The 20,715-nt window shown below is 42.4% G+C and overlaps 1 protein-coding gene across 3 annotated transcripts in view; it reads left to right on the top strand.

The window, feature by feature from the left end:
- Positions 1 to 20,715, top strand: part of LRP4 (LDL receptor related protein 4) — a 2,374,694-nt gene that overhangs the window by 1,743,323 nt on the left and 610,656 nt on the right. The gene's annotated exons all lie outside the window — the stretch shown is intronic.

Here is a 20,715-nt window from a genome sequence, read left to right as displayed (position 1 = left end):
TGTGCGTGTGCTTTTTGGACAGGGGATTTTATTTGTTGATTGTCGGGATTGCGGTTTATCGGGCATATGAAGTGGTGTCTGTGATTTTGTTGGTGTTTTCGCATGTCAGTGTTATCAGGTAGACCCATATATATATATATATATATATATATATATATATATATATATCTTTACACACACGTACATGTGTATATATGGATTCACTTCAGAAGACTGAAAGCCCAAAATCTTGAATTTCAAAAGACTGAGACCAAAATCTTGAACGTTCAAAAGATTGAAAACTCAAAATACTGGAAACACAGGATATCAATGCTTACTATAATCCATCAGAAGTAGATACAGAAACAAATACAAGACAAATCATATTACTTTTCTCTAAGTATAAGCGGGGGTGGGGCAAGGCCTCCGGCACCCTCCATGTGGTGGGCTGTGCTCTACTCAATCCCTGCTACGTAAATATATCATCTCACTTCAATACACTAACATGACTTACATTGTAGTATAGCAAGTTAGAAGGGAACATGATTAAGGTTACAACAGGCAGCCATGAAACACGTAATGGTATGGTTGTCATTTTGTTCTGTGGAGTGCGATCTCGGAGTTGATATGTTTAAGTAGCATGGGGTGTGGTGGGTGCATGGTGCTTGCCTTCCTGCTTATACTTGGAGAAGTGGTAAACAGTTTATCTTTTATTTGTTTCTGTATGTAGTTGTGCTGGAATATAGTAAGTATTAGTATCCTGTGTGTTTTCAGTATTCTGAGATTAAGTATTTTGAGTTTTCAGTCTTTTGAACTTTCAAGTTTTGGTCTCAGTCTTTTGAAATTCAAGATTTTGGGCTTTCAGTCTTCTGAAGTGAATGTATGTGTGTGTGTGTGTGTGTGTGTGTGTGTGTGTATATATATATATATATATATATATATATATATATATATATATATATATATATATATACGACAAATTAAACCTTAGCAAACATGAAAGAAATGTAAAAATCCAAAAGAAAGCACTTTCAAAAAGTAGGCACAGAGAAAGAACTTAATGCAGGAACACCTGTAAATTTATTTTAGTGCTTTCGTTCTGTAGTACAGTAGGACTTCATCAGAAAACTAAATTCAAGTTAGAAAAACACAAGTTTAAATTTGTTTGTTTGTTTGTGTCTTTCGGCTTTTCCCGGTTAGGGGTCGCCATAGTGGAACTCCGACCCGCTAATGATTGATAGATTGGTAGTTGATTTTTACGTGCTGAGTTACCAGCCCTGACGCACAACCTTCAATGAAGGTACGCCCATTCAAGCATGTCTCCATGCAGAAGATGCTCTAGCTGAGAATCGAACCGGACAGCATCTTACTCTGAGGCGACAACGCTACCGCAGCACCACCACCACGGGTAAAAACAGAAGTTGTGATCACAAAATCAAGCAATGTGAGGGAAGTAGAGATTTAACCAAAAGCGAGTAAACAGTACAGTGCAGTAAATCATGTACAGATATGCGAGCCAATAGACACACAAGCTAGGCAGTAATTGCTGAAAATTAATATGCAAGTGGGAAATGACAATGCAAGTATAACCCTTAAATCTGACAGGACGATCACTGTTGAAGTACGTTCATCTAAGTAGGTCATAAAAACAAGAACATAGTAGATGCAGTTAAAAAACATAAAAAAAAACACCTGTTCCAACGTAGTGCACATTTTAAATATAGATTATCATTAACACCTGGAGGGGACTCCGCCCCCAAAAACAGCTGGCAGCGTAACTTCTTCACCTCAAGTAAATTGTTAAAATCCCCTAAAAAAGGTTCAACTTGTTAAATAACCAAAAACTTGAGTTTGACAAAGTTTGCGCACAGTCTACTATGGTTTACTAGAGCATTATTAGTATCTTGAAACCCAATCGCCACACACTGCTCCTTGACTCTATCAGACAAATCTGCATCTTGTTTGTCTGATGTAGAAAGCTCACTAGGCTGGACAAGCAGAAGGTTACTGTTAGCTGCCTGTTGGGAGCCAAAATCCGCCACATAACACAAGCACTCAGGTCACTCCAGAACAAGTACAAATATGACTCTGTCATTGTTCATATTGGTGTGAATGAACTGAGACGTACCTCCCTGGACTACATGAAAAGAGACGTGGAAGAGCTCTCTGATCATGTATCCCAGGCTGGTATGATCCTGACCCTAAGTAGTATCCTGCCCTCACCAAGAATGATACCTCACTATAAAGAAAAAATGATCAATTTCAACAATTGGCTAAGCTTCTGATGTCATTCAAAGGGGATCCAGTGTCTGTCATCTTAGGACGACATGCTCAGCAAGCCTCGTTGCTTCACAAGAGACAGCTTGCAGCTGTCACCCCTAGGCTTTCGAATACTGGCCAAGGCTTATGCTGCTCCCATACGCTCAAAAGTCAAATCCACCTCCGTTAACAGCACAATTAACAAAAATCTGAGGGTTATGATACTCAACGCCAGGAGTTTAAATCTCAAAATGCACGCGCTCAAAGCACTCCTCAGTGTGGAGAACGTCGACATCTATGCAGTAACTGAAACCTGGTTCAAGGCTCCAGAGAGTACCCCAACACTACCGGGCTACAACTCCTCCCACACATTTCAGCCACAGAATACGGACTGAAACACAAAAGGGAGGGGGTGTATCCATATTCATCAAGGATACCTACACCTCCTAGTTGGTGGCACAGCATGATACCTCTGAGATCATCCATGTGCAACTAACATCGGGCAAATCTGCAGTGCAAATTGTGGCCTACTACAGATCACCCTCCATGACCCAGGACCACCACTCCACCTTTCTGGAGACACTGAAAACATGAAGGTCCTACCAAACACCCTGATATTGGGTGATTTCAATTACCCTAACATTCACTAGGAAAACTACTCGAGTACAAATTCTCAGGCCCAGCGCTTCCTGGAATTCATCAACTCAAACGCCCTGGATCAGCTGGTAAACTCCCCTACCAGGGGTGAAAACATATTGGACCTGGTCATCACCAACATGGGTGACAGGTGTTCCACACCGGAGGTCAACCCATCACTGGTTAGATCAGACCATAAACTAATCACTCTGGATGTCCACACCCCACCACCACCACCAACTAAGGAAACCACAGTAAAAAATATTTCTAAAACAAACTTCACCTTACTTAAGGCAGAGGTGGTAAGTTTCACAGCCCCCCACGCTAAAGGATAACGCTACCCAAGATGCAGAAACCTTTACAAATGCACTCTATGAGCACCTACAAGGATGTATGAATCATGCCATCCCTAGAAAAACCAAGACTCACTCCTCTAAGAGAAGGAAACCAGTTTGGTGGACCCCTGCAATAAACAGGCTATACAATAGAAGGAGGAAACTAGTTCAGAAAAAAAGCAAATCCCAAGAAGGAAAGACATCCCTAATTAGTATCAGTAAGAAACCGAGGTCCCTCATGAAATCATCCAAGGCTAATTTTGAAAGAAAAATAGCTAAGGATTCAAAAGATAACCACAAAGCCTTCTTTAGCTATGTTAAGAATCTAAGTGGCAACTCGCAGATATGCACTGAACTAGTGCAAAATAGCACAAAATATACTGAACCTCCTGGCAGATAGATTCAGTGCAAACTTCACCCCCCTCTCACCTCTAAAAGGGCCCACAACAGTACCGGAAAAGTGTAGTGTCCCAAAATTCACAGATGCACAGGTGTAACCAGCCCTTTCAAAAGCCAAAAACACAGCGTCAATGGGACCAGATGGTGTCCCAGACTGTGTCTTGCACCAACTACAGAATGAACTAACCCCCCACCTAAACACGCTGTTCAACCTCAGCCTCTCCACAGGCTGCGTGCCCGTAGAATGGCGCACAGCAACGGTTATTCTTCTCCACAAAGGAGGGGCCACAACTGACTCTGGTAACCATCTCCCCATAAGCCTGACTAGCTTGGTCTGCAAGGCTATGAAGCGCATCATCATGGAACTCATTAACAAAGACATTGGGAACCTCCAAACACTTGACCCGACCCAGTTTGGCTTTGTTAAGGAAAGATCATGCCTACTAAACCTGGTTGACTTCTTCAAGACAGTCACCAAGGCCATAGACGAGGGAAAGGTGGTTCACACAGCCTACCTTGACCTCACCAAGGCTTTCGACATCATTCCCCACTCTGGTATTACAGAAAAACTCACCAGCCTGAACATAAACCCCTACATCATGAGATGGGTTGCCAATTGGCTTACAGACAGAACTCACATGGTAAGAATAGCAGGCTCCAGGTCTGACTCGAAACCAGTCACAAGTGGTGTCCCACAAGGCTCGGTCCTGGGACCCCTACTGTTCTGTATATACTTCTCAGAAGTACAGGCAAACACAGGAGGACTATGGCTAACCAAGTTCGCCGATGACTGCAAACTGAGAGCCATAATTGACTCTCCGGCTGACATGGACATCCTCCAAAAGGGCCTTACTGAGTCGGACACCTGATGTCAAAGTCATGGCCTCAAGCTAAATGCGACAAAATGCGTAGTCATCCCTTTTGGGAAAAACAAAACGCCCACTAATTACCACGTAGGTGGCAGCCCCCTTACTACAGAAGAGGTAATAAGAGATCTGGGGACCCAGGTAGATGGTAATCTCTCCTTTGACATTCATATTGCTAAAGTAGTTAGGAAATCCTTCTATGTGGCCCATCTAATTACTAAACGGTTCGCATCTAAAAATAGAGGTTATAGTGCCCCTCGTCACTCATTAGACCCATCATAGAGTACAATGCCCCATTTGGGGTGTACCTCACAAGACACTTCCAACAGCTGGAAAGACCACAAAAGTACCTCACCAAGAGGATTACTGGTCTCAAACATATGTCCTATGCAGCCCGACTGAAAAAACTCCGGCTGTACTCAGTGGCATATCGCTTACTCAGAGGTGATCTCTGCCTGACTTACAAAGCCATGTCCAACTCAGAATTGATGGATATGCTCCACCTAAAGAAATCCAAGTCACTGCAAGCCACGTGCTGTAGTGAGCTAAACCTCGCCACAACAATAAATAGAACATGCTGGAGGGATAGATTCCTGTCACAGAGACTCCCTGTGATTTGGAACAAAATTCCAAATTACATCAGGCAGAGCCCCCCACTAACACTCTTCAAGAGAAACCTTGATGAGTGGATGGGAAACAGAAAATACACCCCTGAGATCACTTCATTAGCTCTGCTTGACAGAGGATCAGTTAATTGATCAATGGGGCGGTGAAAGCCGACACACTCTGGCTAGGCTTATAAATGCCCCCGGGCAGATAGCCCAGTACCTACCTATGAATATGGGAGATTGTTGTCACATGTAGTACGCAACCAGTATTTGCCGGAAATTCCTGCAGCTCCCTCAGTGTTACTGTAGGTCTCTTGGAAGCTTCCCGGACCTGCTTGTCTTGTCTTTTCATCAATTTTGGAGGGACGTCCAGTTTTTTGCAACGTCACTGTTGTCCCATATTTTCTCCACTTTTTGATGACCGTCTTCACTGTGTTCCATAGTATATCCAATGCTGTGGAACATTTTTTGTACCCTTCTCCTGACTGATAGCTTTCAACAATGAGATCCCTTTGATGCTGTGTAAGCTCTCTGTGAGCCATGGCTTTTGCTGTAGCAGGCAACTGAGTAAATGTCAGGAGAATCCTACTAGGACAGCTGAACTTTATTTGGGGTTCATCAGAGTGTCTTTAATTGATGGCAGATGTGTACCCAAGAAGACTGAATGATGTAATTAAATCAAAAGGTGCTTCAACAAAGTATTAGTTTTAGGGTGTGCACACCTATGCAACCAGCTTATTGTATGTTTTTTATTTTTTTAATTTTTTCCCCTAACAGATTTGTTTGTTTTTCAATTGAATTATACAGGTTATAGGTCACATTAACAGTGGGAAAAGTTTTGAAATGATACCACATTGGTCTCATTTTTTTATATCAGAAAAACCTGGCATTTTAACAGGGGTGTGTACACTTTTTATATCCACTGTACATACCCTTCTGATCAAATATGTACCTATAAATTAATTCACTAGTTTCTAATGGCCATCAATTTGGTTCTATGTCATCAAGGTATGATCGTTGGGAATGAAGCAGATACTGGATTTCGAAGATGAATAGTAATAAAACCAGTAACTTAATATGGGATTACAGTTCATTAATTCATCATCATCATCATCATCATCATCATCATCATCATCATCATCTTCTTTCGGCTGTTCCTGTTAGGGGTCGCCACAGCGGATCATCTGTTTCCATTTCTTCCTGTCCTTTGCATCTTGCTCTGTCACACCAACCACCTGCATGTCCTCCAAACCTTCCAACCTGGGCTGACCCTCTAATATACTTATTTCTAATCCTGTCCACCCTTGTCACACCTAGTGCAAATCTTAACATCTTTAACTCTGCCACATCCAGCTCTACCTCCTGCCTTTTTGTCAATGCCACTGTCTCCAACCCATATAACATATCTGGTCTCACTACCATCTTGTAGACCTTCCCTTTCACTCTTACTGGTACTCGTCTGTCACAAATCACTCCTGACACTCTTCTCCATCCTGCCTGTACTCTCTTCCACACTCAACATTACTCTGAACTATTGAACCCATGTATTTAAATTCATCCACCTTCGCCAGCTCTACTCCTTGCATCCTCACCATTCCTCTAACCTCCCTCTCATTCACACACACATATTCTGTCTTAGTCTTGCTGACCTTCATTCCTCTTCTCTCTAGAGCAAATCTCCATCTCTCCAGGGTCTCCTCCACCTGTTCCCTACTCTCACTACAGATCACAATGTCATCTGCAAACATCATAGTCCACGGGGACTCCTGTCTTCATTAATTATATTTGTGAAATATGACAGAACAAAAAAATCTGGAAATATTGGACTTTTTTTTAGAATTTATTGGACTTGTGGGGACCCTAATTAATGTTCTGAAAAGTGCTCACAGTTTAGCATAATTTTTTTCTACAGGGCATTTTTACAGCACCTTCCTCATTCATGATATGCAACACATCACTGACTACCTCAAAGGGAAAATGGCTGAATGAGCTTGGCCTGATTTTAATGTCATTCATAGCAGTGTGTCTTACTGAAGCATTACAGTCTACATATGATCGTGGGACCTTGAACTTCTCAAAATATCACCAGATGAACTAAAATTTGTTATCCCTGTGCAAAGACATTTATTCTGTAACTTTAAATGACAACACCAATACCTTTTTCCAGTTGCTGTCCATTGTGTGCAGGTTACCCTCCATGGCAAGCATGTCTGTACCACGCAGTGACTTCACACAAGAATAAGCAGAACCCACCACTGCAGGATCAGATGCCGTATGTGCACCCACCTTTTCAGGGCCACTCATGCATATAAGCTGCTACTACGCACATGTCTGAGGGTACAGCTGCCCTCTACCATTACTATACTTATAATACTACAGAGATCACAAAATGCACTTGTTACAGAATAATGTCCCAATCAAAACTTTCAGTAGGCATGGGCAATCATCCTCCATCATGGGAAGACATAAACTTCCACCACAGACATTTCCTATGCTTCTGCACTGCATATGATCGTCAGAAACATTATTGGTGATTGTACTTGTCTTACAACTAGCAAACATACATGCACAGTGCTCAGGTCCTACCGCTTAGTCATTTATGTTTACTAATGTGCTCCATAGAAACTCCTAAACCCTGGTCCTCTTACAAAACACATGGAACACTTGACATTCACTAAAACTATGTAGTGCACATCTGCTGTCGATGTATTTCAACACCTCTTGTACTTGTTGACGTATGTATACAACAATCACACCCACTACACTTGTGTGTGTGTGTGTGTGTGTGTGTGTGTGTGTGTGTGTGTGTGTGTATATATATATATATATATATATATATATATATATAAGAATACACACACACACACACACACACATATTATATTATCCATGACACCATTTTGCCCGTTTTTGCACATGAGATCAGGGTGTTGCGTCAAGAGTTACCATCCAGAACCTGTGTGTGTGTGTGTGTGTGTGTGTGGGTGTGTGTGTATATACACATACGTATATAGGGGGCTTTGGGTGCTGACTTGTCTAAACATGGATTAAACTTGTGGCTAGGCTTATAAGGGCCTCGGGGCCAATAGCCTAGTAACTTCCTATGATTCCTTTTATACATGGACGGACATACGCACATATATTTATATATGTATATGTATGTATGTACATACATACACACACACATATCTGTATATGACTTTTCATATCACTGTTGCAGTATTATTTACAGAAGGGATCTCCTGCCAAGGATAGCCCAACATTTGGCCAATATACCAAAGCCTGTAGATTTTATAAATGCCATATGTCACACGTGTGCTCCCCACGTAGAGCTTAAAGGTGACTTATGGACGCAAGTACTCAGAAGGTCTTTGCCATCATTACGAGGGCCCAAGGGGATTCCTCAAGTCATAATGTGGGAAGAGATGCCTTCTGTGATCATTGAATCCTGCCAAGGGTTGTTAGGACAGACATTAGCTTAAGAAAAAGTGAAAGACCAAGTGTATTATTTCTTTTGCTAAAGATCCCCATTGTGAATGACAGGATTTTACTCAGGATTTGTTTAATGCCTTGAAGCCTTCTCAAGGGGTGTGTAAGGCCATGCTACTTCTGGTCCTCTTCCACTTCTCTTAGGAGGACAAGGGAACTGGATTTTCTCAGATGAGGACCTAAATTATGGTGAGGAATTTCTTGCAAACTCTTCTCAGATTCCTTCCCCTGAAAAGTATGACTCAGAGGAAGAAGAATCAAACTGTTGCTCATATGATGCAGTACTTTAAGTGCAATTGTTCCCAGGAGTCTGACATCCAAAAATAGATACTATGAGCTTCTGCAAGTGGAATCTCCTTATATGTTTGCAGTTCCTTCTGCAGCTCTCTTATACATCTTTTCTGCTGCCTGTGTAGCTCCTGACTCTCAGCCCCTGGCCCCTAGGTAACCTAATAGGTTCTACAAGGTGCCTGAGGACCACAACTGTTCAGTCTCAGCTGATGAGCCTTCTAAACTGTTGCCTTCTTCTGATCCCTTTCCTTCTGATATGAACAGCAGAGCTATAGAATGGTACAATAAAAAAGTGCATACTACTATTGTCATTTTGGGCTATGAATTACCAAACCCACATGAACAGGTATGTTTTGGCTGTCCATTCTTGGTAGCTATGCTTGTATCTGATCTTCCTGATTCAGGAGGGAAAGCCTTAGTTCTTTCCCCACTTGAGTCCACTTTCCAGGCCACTCGTCACGCCATAAAATTTGGTTACAATGCTGCTAATGCCTTTTCCAGGACTGCTGCCTTTGGTTCTGTGATGAAACATTATTCTTGGCTTCGTCTTCAGGATTTGCCTGATGATTTTAAAGCCGAACCTTTGGATGCTTCTCTGGATAACAAAAATATTTTTGGGACAGCTGCTGTTGACCTTTTCAAGTTACTCCAAGGTAAAGGAAAGGACATGCAAGAGCTGAAGCATATTCCTGTTTCCTGTATACCTAAATTTCAGAATGATTACCCTTTTAAGTCTGCCTTTGTTCATAGGCAGACTTGTCAACCTTCCAGAGGTAAGAGGGGGTTCAGGCATGTTCCTCCGTTGTCCACTCAAGAGTCCTGAATCTTAGAAGGCTTCCTTTCAGGGCAAGTCCATTTCTGTTTGACATTTTGCCTTCTCTTCCCATCAGCGGGTCTCCTTGTCTCTCTGCCTTGTTAAGTAGGAAAAAAGCCAGTACAGCTGATGGAACGTACCAGCTTTTTTTTTTTCTCAAGATTCAGGTGCAGTGGGGATTGGGAACTTTCCCTTTCCCAACTGTAGTACAGTCTCACAGTTGATATTTGTAATTATCAGTGGTGTGGTAAGCGCTGGGGACTAGTTATTTCTGAATTGGTGTATTTCAATATTTTTTCTGTTGGATATATTGACATGCATCTAGGGTCAGGTAGATGTGATTTTACTACAAAAAAAGTGCAGGAGTGGAACCTTCCATAGTAGGAGTGTTTGAAAAAACAATTTTAGGTCCACAGGAAAAGCTAGTGTTTCACCAAGATGTTTAATTTTTTATTATTTTCAATTGCTCAATGCACAGTTCAGTCCCACAACAGATAGTACCAGGGTTTCACCATACCAGCTTTATCAATAAAGTTTGTCCAAAAATCAAAAGTGCACATCACGCCACATTTTGTGTGTGTGTGTGTGTGTGTGTGCATGTATGGGGGGGGGGGTGGATAACCGAGCTCTACACAGCTGTGTACTTGGGAATTTCATTCCATCCCAATGCACATGCAAGCTTCTTGCATAATCTTCCATGAGACTGCTGCTTCTCAACGAAAAAAGTACACACTTATTGTTTGATATGTCAGGCTAGGCTCAGTTAGAAATTGTTCATTGTGCCAAATTCATCCAGTTATAGGACTTATTTTATTATTTTTGGTTCCACTTGCTAAATAGATTGAGGATATTTTTATCAGTGGTGCAAGTAAACTATTTTAGTTGTGACTTTATGCTGTTCTACAACTTGTGTGGTGGCAAGCTTATTTGGTTAAATTAACACCCGAGGTGCTGAGATTCCCATCTTCCAAACTGCGAAATAAAATGCATTGGATGCTGTCACTTTTTTAATCATGAAAATTTGTATTAAGAGAACCTAAATACCATCTTAAGAAAAGTTATGTACTGTTCCAAACCAAAAATCATTATGTAACAGCCTACAAAAATATTAACTGTAATGAGTGTGATTATGCAGCAGCAATATTGAACAGTAACTTGCATTATAGTAGCTATGTTTTAATTTACACGACAGCATAAGATTTAATAAAAGTCACACTCAACCAGCAGAAGCTTGTCACCCCAAGATGCAGTCTGGGCCCGTCCTGAGGGCCTCCAGGAGCACTGAATCTGCAGAGGAAGGGGGTTGGGATGACCTGCCCCCCTTTAAGTATTTCCAAAATATCCCTGAAAGAGATGTCATCAGATGGAGATTGTGGGGCCTTCCCCTTCATTGAAGTCAGTGTCCTCTGCCAATGACTTCAAAGGGGAGTCTGTGTGCATCTTCTTGCACCAAATCTTCTGATAAACCTTCCCCACGGGATACTTGGGAGAAGACTCGGAAGACAGGGGGACCTCCTGCTGAGGGAAGGTATGGAGGTTCTCCTGGAGGGGCTGACTATCAACAGGATAGATGGGAGCAAAGCTCTGATCAGGAGGGGATTGCGTAGGACCTGCGGGATGAGGGGCCACATCCCACGGTTTGGAGAAAGTCCTGTCTGCCACTTGGAAGGCTAAAAGGGGAGTGGAGGAACTAAAAGGTAACCTAATAAAGATGTGTGTGTGTGTGCGTGTGTGTGTGTGTGTGTGTGTGTGTGTGTGTGTGTGTGTGTGTGTGAGTGTGTGAGTGTGTGAGTGTGTGAGTGTGTGAGTGTGTGAGTGTGTGAGTGTGTGAGTGTGTGAGTGTGTGAGTGTGTGAAAGTGTTAGAACTCACTGTAAGCTAGAAGAAGGAAAAAACACTTCTGTTTAAGCCGAGGATGCAGAATCGTGTCTGTGCTGGAAGGAGGAAAACAAGTTGAGGGGTTAGAGAAGGATTTGGGGCATTATGGGAGAGGGATGAGCTTGAAGATGGGATTGTAAGTCTGGAGAAATGGCTGAGTCGTATCCGTAGACCCAGTGGTGATACTCAATGAATCTGTACAACACAGATGCCAAGTTATGGTAAGTACATAACTTCTGTTTCCTACACTGAATTGCATTAATATGATCTTTGCTAAATAAGAAATCTGCTTACTGTGTTTTTCCTTAATACCTATGTAAGGATATTTGAAATCGCTTTTTTCCTTGACTTAGTCAAATGTGTGTGTGTCTGTCTGTGTGCGCGCGTGCATGTGTGCATTAATCCTCGCTTAGTATTGAACACGGCATTCCCAGCTACTCTACTGCTTGGTTCTCTAAACCTCATAATTAAGACTACCACTTATATTATTACATAGTGCTCTGCCCAGAGTGTAGAATATAATACTTGTTTACCATGTATTTATTTCTCCTTTGTTGACCACGTTAGTCCCACTAGGTTGGTGCCTTGTTTTCAGGAAAGACCGGAGGTGATACACTGGAAATCTTCCCATTCTCTTTTCAATAGGAGAAAGTGCTGCAGCTAGCCCGGCGGGTGGTTGCACAGTGCAGCAGGATGAAGATGGAGTGACTAATGTTCTTTTACCGAAAATGCTGTATAAGTTACTACAGCGACAACTAATGGTTTACTGGATGAATTACTTGTAAATATGATCAATGCTGAAGAGGCAGAGATCAAAAATGTGGCTTCATGAAGTCAAATAATGGATAAAGATGTACCTCCCTAGACTATATGAAGAGACATCATGGAGCTCTCGGAATACGTGCCTCAGGCTGTTATGAGCCTAGCATTGAGCAGCATTTTACCTTCTCCAAGGATGATGTCACAATAGAAACAAAAGGTAAATGAATTTATCATTTGGCTTAGTTTCTGCTGCCCTTCTAATGAGATGCGATATTTGTCAGCATGGAAGGAGATGGTCAACTAACCGTGCTACTTTGCCAGGGATGGTCTGCACCTCTCCCCTCTAGAGTTTTGAATATTAGCTAAAACATTGTCCTCCCCCATAGTGCCTTTTTTAGGCAATGCCAATCTGAAAGTACTTCTGACATGGCAAATCAAAACCAAGAAAATGTAAAGGTTTTATTTCTCAGTGCTAGGAGACTAAAAACACTCCCACTCCCTAGAAGCTGTTTTCACCCTAGAGAATGCGAATGTCTGTACTGTCAGTGAGGCATGGTTTCAAGTAGCTGACAGCACACCAACAGTGCAAAGTTATAATGCCTTTTACACATTTAGACCTGCTGCTACACAGATAGGGACTAAAGGTGGAGGTGTCTCTATCTACATCAAAAATAAATATACCTCAAGGCTGTTCAAACACGACAATGCATTTGAGCTACTCCGTGTTCAAATCACTATAGGCAAAATCCAATACCAATTCCTTGCAAGTTGTAGGTCCCCTCTATAACCCAGGAAACCCATACAATGTATTTAAATATACTGGAAACACTCTCATTCCAACCCAATACTATATTCATGGGTGACTTTAATTACCCCACTATTAACTGGGAATCCTATACGACACCAAACCTACAGACACAGAGATTCCCAGATTTTGTAAACGCAAATTCCCTGGATGAGATTGTCAATACACCAGCAGGGGTGGATCCATACTGGATCTTATCTTTGCTAATATGGTGGAATGCTACACACCCCCTAGTATAATGTCTTACTTGGTAAGGTCAGACCACAGAATGGTCTGCTTTGAAGTAAAAAGAAAACCTGGGCCCTTGACTAACCCTGGAATATTCAAGAATGACTCTTAAAACTAACTTCCTGCTATTAAGTGATAACCTGGCAACATTTCAAGCCCCCATAAATCATGAGAACACTGCTGTATATGCAGAAACGGTCCACAGAAACCCAATACAAGCATGTTAATAGTTGCATAGAGGCAGCTATACCCACCAGGAAGAAGTACAGAACTAACTCGAAAAACAAGCCACCCTGGTGGAATAACATAATCAGTAGGCTGTATAACAGAAAGAAGAAAATCATGACAAAACGTAGGAGGTGCAAAACCCAGTAGGATAAAAGTATTTTCATCAAACAAAACAAACAACTCAGAAGACAGTTGACCAAAGCCAAATTTGAAGTAAATGTGGCCTCCCAGGCCAAGGACAACCACAAGGTATTCTTTAGCTATGTCCGCAATAGCAGTACTCAGTTGTGTGCAGAGCTCATTGTAAATGGAGTCACCTATACTGAGCCAGAAGATATGGCAAACGTACTGGCTGACAAATTCCACTCCAACTTTACCCCTGTCTCCCCTTCAACCTTCCCTCAGGAAATTCCATCAAATATAACTTTCCCTGCTATAACTAGGAAACAGGTCCATAGTATCCCAGGATGCCTTCTGAATAGCATGAAACATAACCTGTCAGGCCCTCTGGAATTGCTAATTAGCTGTAGCATTCAAACAGGCTTCATGCCTCATGAATGGATAACAGCAACTGTCATCCATCTGCACAAAGGTGGGCCATCTACAGACCCTGGAAACTACAGACGTGTTACGTCTCACTAGTCTTGTATGCAAAACCATGAAAAAAATTATCATGGAATTATCAATAATGATATAGTAACCCTTCAGACACTGCACCCAATCCAATTTGGTTTCATCAACGTCAGGTCATGCCTACTCAACCTGGTGGATTTCTATGAGAATGTCACCAAAGTAATGGATGAGGGCAAAATGGTTCACACTGCCTATCTCGACCTGGTCAATGCGTTTGACACAATACCCCACTTGGGCATTGTTGACAAACGTAGGAGTTTAGGTACGAACCCATATGTCACCCAGTGGATAGCCAACTGGCTTACAGACAGAACCCAGGAAGTTAGAACTGGGGAATCAACCTCTAGAAAGAGGCCAATCAAAAGTGTAATCCTTCAGGGATCGGTCCTTGGACCGCTCCTTTTTTGCATTTACTTCTCCGAATTCAAGGCCAATGTCCGTGATCTCTGGCTGACTAAATTTGCAGTTGAAAGCAGATTAGGAGCTGTCATTGAATCCCATACCAACACAATTGTTTCTCCAGGAAGGGCTGACACAGACAAACAACTGGTGTCAGAGCCATGGACTAAAATTAAATGCCAAGAAATGCATAACTATCTTTTGGGAAGTCATCCACCCCTGGTATCTTATTGACAACACACCCCTTAGAGTTGACACAGTAGTCAGGGACTTAGGGGACCCACATAGACAGTAATGTAGCCTTTGACCATCACGTGTCTACAGTAGTGAGGAAATCATTCTATGTCTCGCAACTTGTAAACAAAGGTATGGCATCTAGGTCCAAGGAAGTCATTGTTCCACTGTATTCAGCATTCATCAGACCTGTTATTGAGAACAATGCCCCCTTGTATCTAACCAGGCATATTTAACAAATGGAATGTCCACAAAGGTTCCTCACAGAAAGAATACAGGTCACGAGTAAAATGTCCTATGCAAACCACCTTAATGCCCTATCTCTCTATTCTGTCTCCTAAAGGCTATTGAGGGGAGATATGCATGTGGCGTACAAGGCATTGTCAGACCCCACTCTGATGGACCTCCTCCATAACTGCAAAACAAAGAGCACCGGAGTGACCTGTTCAAAAGACTTAAATTTTGTCTGTGATAAAAATATGACCTGCTGGAGAGACAGGTATTTATCCCAGAGACTGCCTCGTCTCTAGAACAGTCTCCCCATCTGTGAAGCCGAGTTCCTCCCTAACCCAATTCAAGTGTAACTTGGACAATTGGATGGGAAACAGGAAATTAATCCCTGGCTTGGCACCTATGTCTCTAATAGACACAGGCAGCCTGTAAATGGTTCATCTCCCAGGCCCCCTGCTTGTAAATGGATTACCTCCCAAGTCTCTGCTTACACTTATCAAGGGTACCAGAACTTGTCAGGGATTTGGGATGCATGGCTAGTCTTAAAAATACCCTTGTGGTTGCTAGCCTAATAAACACTTATGAACAGAAGAAACTGTTCCTGTGGTAAAGGAAATGATGTCACAGGAGAAAAGAAAGAAGGTTATTCCTGTTTGCCAGACAGTCCAGGCACCAACAGCAAATGCTCCTAGTGTTTACATATGCTATTATTGTAAAGAAGTCAGACTGAACTTGTTAAGAGCATTACAAAAACAAATGCATTACCTGTGGTACAGATTTCATCCACTAAAGACATTATTATTGATTGGTACGTTGTCTGAGACACTATTGTTGCTCCTTTGGGATTTACAGTTATGTGTGGAAGGACATCATTTGTGATATCACCTTTGAGACTGTTGAGTATGACCATACATTTTTACAGCAGGCTTATTTGAAAAGCTTGTATAAGCCATGGGCACAGTGTAATTTTCAGCTCTTAATTCAAACTTTATTAGAAAACTGATTCTATAGTTTAGAACCGTGGACATTAATGATAATTGTATTAGGTAGTATTTCTCGCTTTACTGTGACTATTTTTAATATTAAGAAAATGTATAATAGGGGTTTGTTGGAATTGGTCGTGGGAAATGTGGGTTTTTCTATCTTAGCAGAGTGGTAAAGTAAAGCATATTCCCATTGTAATTTCTATTAATGACTATAGAGCATATGTGAACTACAAAGGACAGCCTAAAACCTTGTATTTCTATGGTTCCTTATCACATCTGATTCAGAGTTGTGATGAGTGACATTGCAGTCATTGTGGTGCTTAGGCTATTCTGTTTTTAGTTGTTTTCCTTCTTGTAGAAAATGTAAAACTCTTGGACGTTTTTGGTTTGACTGTCCCATGTTACTTGCAAAAGATATAGAGGATACTAAGCAGGATGTTCATCGTGTTTCACTGTTGCAGTCATTACACTTGGGTTATCCGCCGGCAGGCTACCCGCAGTCGGCCCGAGTTCCAAAGTCTTGGTCCGGTGTCGGTTGCTGTCGCCTCTTCCCTGACGTCAGTGCACCAGGGGTATAAAAGTTGCAACCGACGCCATTTTCTTAAGTCTTTCTTGCCGTGCGGTGCCCGAAGCAAAAGCATTTCGCAAGTGCCGGTCGGCCTACTCCTGAGATTTTCGAAATTGAGTTTCAGAACCGAAGTCTTCAATAAAGCTAAGTACCCCATTGGGGAAACTTTTTCTTGCTCCAGACCGATGTGAGTAAAAGTAAATAATTGTATCTCTTGTGGGAAGCAAATACCTCATAAGGACTTTCGCTCTTTGTATTCCTTGCATAGGCCCTGACCACGATGTTGCCAGTTGTCGGTTTTGTGCTAGATTCAATAAACGCACTGTTAAACAGTTTGATTTTTGCTTTACATTATTTTGGCCGAAGGTTTAATTACATAATGCCATCGGAACAACCGACAACCGGAATTTATAAAAAACGCAAAGACAAAGAAAAGGACAGGCATCCGAGGTCCAAAACCGACGACAAAGCCTCTTCTAGGCCAGTCGCCGGTTCTCAGTGAGGCGCTTTCGCAGCCCCTGACACCCGCTACCTCAGAGCCACAGGCCGTATCCAACAGCCACGTGGAGACACCGAGGTCTGTGGAAACTCAAGGTATTGGGCCTACGGAAACTATCCCCTCAGATGGGTCCGGAGCCGCTGAGCAAGCATCGGCTTCTGAGGGTGTTTTCAGACCTTCACAGCTTACAATTAAACCCACTACAGTAGCCAAGGTAAAGTTAAAAACACCATTAAAGACAAGAAAACAAGTACAGTATTCTACTGAACAGTCATCCATGCCAAAGAAACAGATGCTTAAAATGGCCAAAGACCTAATTACTTTAATCAGGGGTTCCCATCCACCTCCTGACAAAAGGCCTAGGCAAGACACTAACTATGATTCCTCTGACCAGGTTTCTATTTCCTCTGATTCCTCTTCTGATCAGGGATATTCTCTCCCTCCCTGTGAGGATTCTGATGCAGAAGAGTCTGTACCTTCAGCCTCTCCGCCTGAGGATTATTCTTTTGGGGAAACCCTGCACACCATGAGGGAGCATTTCCATTGGGAGAGCCAGGATTGTTCAGAATCCAAGAAAAGGCTCAGAGACTTTCTTTTATTACCCCAGCACAGGCCCCTGGCTATTCTCCCTGTGCTTGGTATTGTTGTTGATGTTTTATCTGAATCCAGTCTGACTCCTGATTCTTTACCCCCTGCACCAGTCAAGCTGGACAGGTACTACAGGGTCCCTGACTCTCATAAATTTCTTTACAAAAACCCTGCTGCAGATCCAAAAACAATTTCTCAGGGCCCTAAACGGGTTAAGGCTTTCACTGCTAAAAATCCTGTTCCCTCGGATAGGGATTCCAGAGCTCTGGACAGATGGGGGAAAAAAGTTTACACTTCTGCTACTTTAGCTGTAAGGGCTTTAAATTGCCAGTTTCACATGCTTAAATATCAACAGTACCTCATGTCATTGTTAAAGCAGAAAATGGTTTCTATCTCAGAAAGTCCTGACAGTAAGGAAATGCAGGATTTATTGCATTCAGCTGAACAAGTGGGAAAGCAAACTTTACAATGTGGTTTTGATTTATTAGAGGCTTCTTGCAGAGCCGCAGTTAGAGGCTCTGTTATTCGAAGGCATGCTTGGTTGAAAGAACAAAGTTTACCTGACCATGTTAAAGTAAAATTATTGGATGCTCCACTACAGCATGATACTTTGTTTGGTGTTAAGGCAGAAGAGGTGTTAAAGAAAATGGAGGATAAAGCAAAATCAATGCAGACAGTAAAGGATTTTTTACAGGTTCAACCACCTAGATTTAGCAGAAACTGGCCTTCAAAAAATTGGTCCTTTCCGATGTCAAACAGGCCACAAAGATGCAGATACAGATGCCCAAGAGGCAGATCTCAACCCCAAGGCTCCTACAGACCTAAACAATGGGGTGCTTCAATCCCCAAAGGAGGGGAAGACAAATCACAACCTTATAGGAAACAGTCCCAATGACTTCCCTCTACAGATGCCAAGCACTTACCTTTTGACAGCACCCCTAGGGGGAAAGCTAGCACTTTTCTCAAAAAATTGGCACATAATCACCCAGGACAAATGGGTACTGAATATTGTTTCTCAGGGTTACAGGTTCCACTTTCACATGCTTCCAAAATCAAGTGGTATGCCGGACCTGCCACAAAACCAATGGGCAGAGGCGCAAAAACAAATTGCTGCTCTCATGGACATGGGAGCTATTCAAAGAGTACCACAGCAAGAACAGGGGCAAGGATTTTACTCAAGACTTTTCTTAGTACCCAGAAAGGACAAAGCCTGGAGGACCAATACTGGACCTGTCAATCCTAAATACTTTCCTGGATGTTCCAAAATTCAAAATGTTAACACTACAGCAGCTTCTACCCATGCTTGGCAAGAAGGCTTGGCTAGTTACTTTGGACCTCAAGGAGGCATACCTGCATGTCTCAATCAGACAAACGTGCAGAAGATACCTCAGATTCATAGCAGGATTAATGCATTACCAATTATCTGCACTGCCCTTTGGCTTATCTACTGCGCCCAGGGTCTTCACAAAATGCCTGGCACCAGTAATTGCATTTTACAGACAAAAAGGAATTCAAATATATCCCTACTTGGACGACTGCCTTATTCAAGCAGAAAGCAAGGACATTCTACTAAAGCATCTGGCGTTTGTAAAAATATTACTAATTTGCCTAGGGTACACAGTAAACAAAAATAAATCAAAACTAGTGCCCTCTCAAGAGATATGATATTCCTGGGTGCAAGCTTAAATACAACTTCCCAGATGGCTTATCTCACGCCAGACAAACAAAGGCAACTGACTCAATACTTTCAACTGATGGCAACAAAGTCCCAGCTCCCTGCAAGAAAAATTCTGCAGGCCCTGGGCTTCATGGCGTCCTGCATTCTACTAATTCCATATGCAAAACTGCATATGAGGAAGCTACAATGGTATCTAAAAAGTGTTTGGACTCAACATTGTCACAGCCTGGAGACAATTATAACGTTAATTCCCTGCCTATAACAGGAGTTTCGATGGTGGTCCTAGGCCTGTCACCACAACAAGGGACAGCCTTTCACCTTACCCCCACAGCCAGGCAGACAATAACAACGGATGCATCGGATTATGCCTGGGGGACACATATGGCAGGAAAATGTATTCAGGGCATGTGGCCCAAGGAACAAATGCATCTTCACATCAATCAGAAAGAGATGCTAGCTGTACAGAATGCCAGAATGCCCTGACAGCTTTCAAGGACCTACTACATCCAGGACAACTACTAATAAAGACTGACAATACCACAATAATGTGGTACATAAGCAAGGGGGCACACATTCCTACCCCCTATGCAGGCAAGCCATGACCTTGTGGAACACAGCACTAACCTACCAGGTACATCTGCAGGCACAATTCCTGCCAGGAACAAAAAATACACTGGCAGACGAACTAAGCAGAAATCTCATGGACCCTCACGAATGGAAACTAAATCCACAAGTGTTCAACATGATAACAAGGAAATGGGGACGCCCAGGCATAGATCTTTTTGCCTCCCCTCACAACTGCCAACTACAGAAATTCTGCACAAGAGCTTATCACTCTCAAGCATGGAAAGTGGATGCTCTATCATTCAGCTGGAAAGCCCTGACAGTCTATGCCTTCCCTCCAATGCCTTTTCTTACCAAGGTGTTCCTAAAGGTCAGACAAGAAAAGCCAAAAATGATCCTGATTGCCCCAGACTGGCCACTCCAGCACTAGTACCCAATCCTAAAGAGCTTGTCTCAGGACCCAGCTTGGCCTTTACCTCAAATTCCTCATCTTCTGACTCAACAAAACAATCAGATTCTGCACATTCAACTCAGAACCGTAAATTTGGCAGCATGGCAGATAATGTAGCCACTCAGACTGCACCTCTCTCTAAAGCTGTTATGGATGTCATTTTAGAAGCCAGGAGGCCCAGCACTAGGAAATCTTATGCAGAAAAATGGAAGAGATTCTGTGCTTGGAACCAGGCACAAGGGCTCGAATCACTTGTTCCAAATATACCTCAGATTTTACAGTACCTAACTGAGATGCTGGACAAAGAC

The sequence above is a fragment of the Protopterus annectens genome, chromosome 9.part0 (genome assembly GCF_019279795.1).
Source record: "Protopterus annectens isolate FY-2018-M chromosome 9.part0, PAN1.0, whole genome shotgun sequence".
Lineage (NCBI taxonomy): Eukaryota > Metazoa > Chordata > Ceratodontiformes > Protopteridae > Protopterus > Protopterus annectens.
The sequence above is the reverse complement of the archived record's forward strand: the minus strand, read 5'-3'. Positions and strand labels throughout refer to the sequence as shown.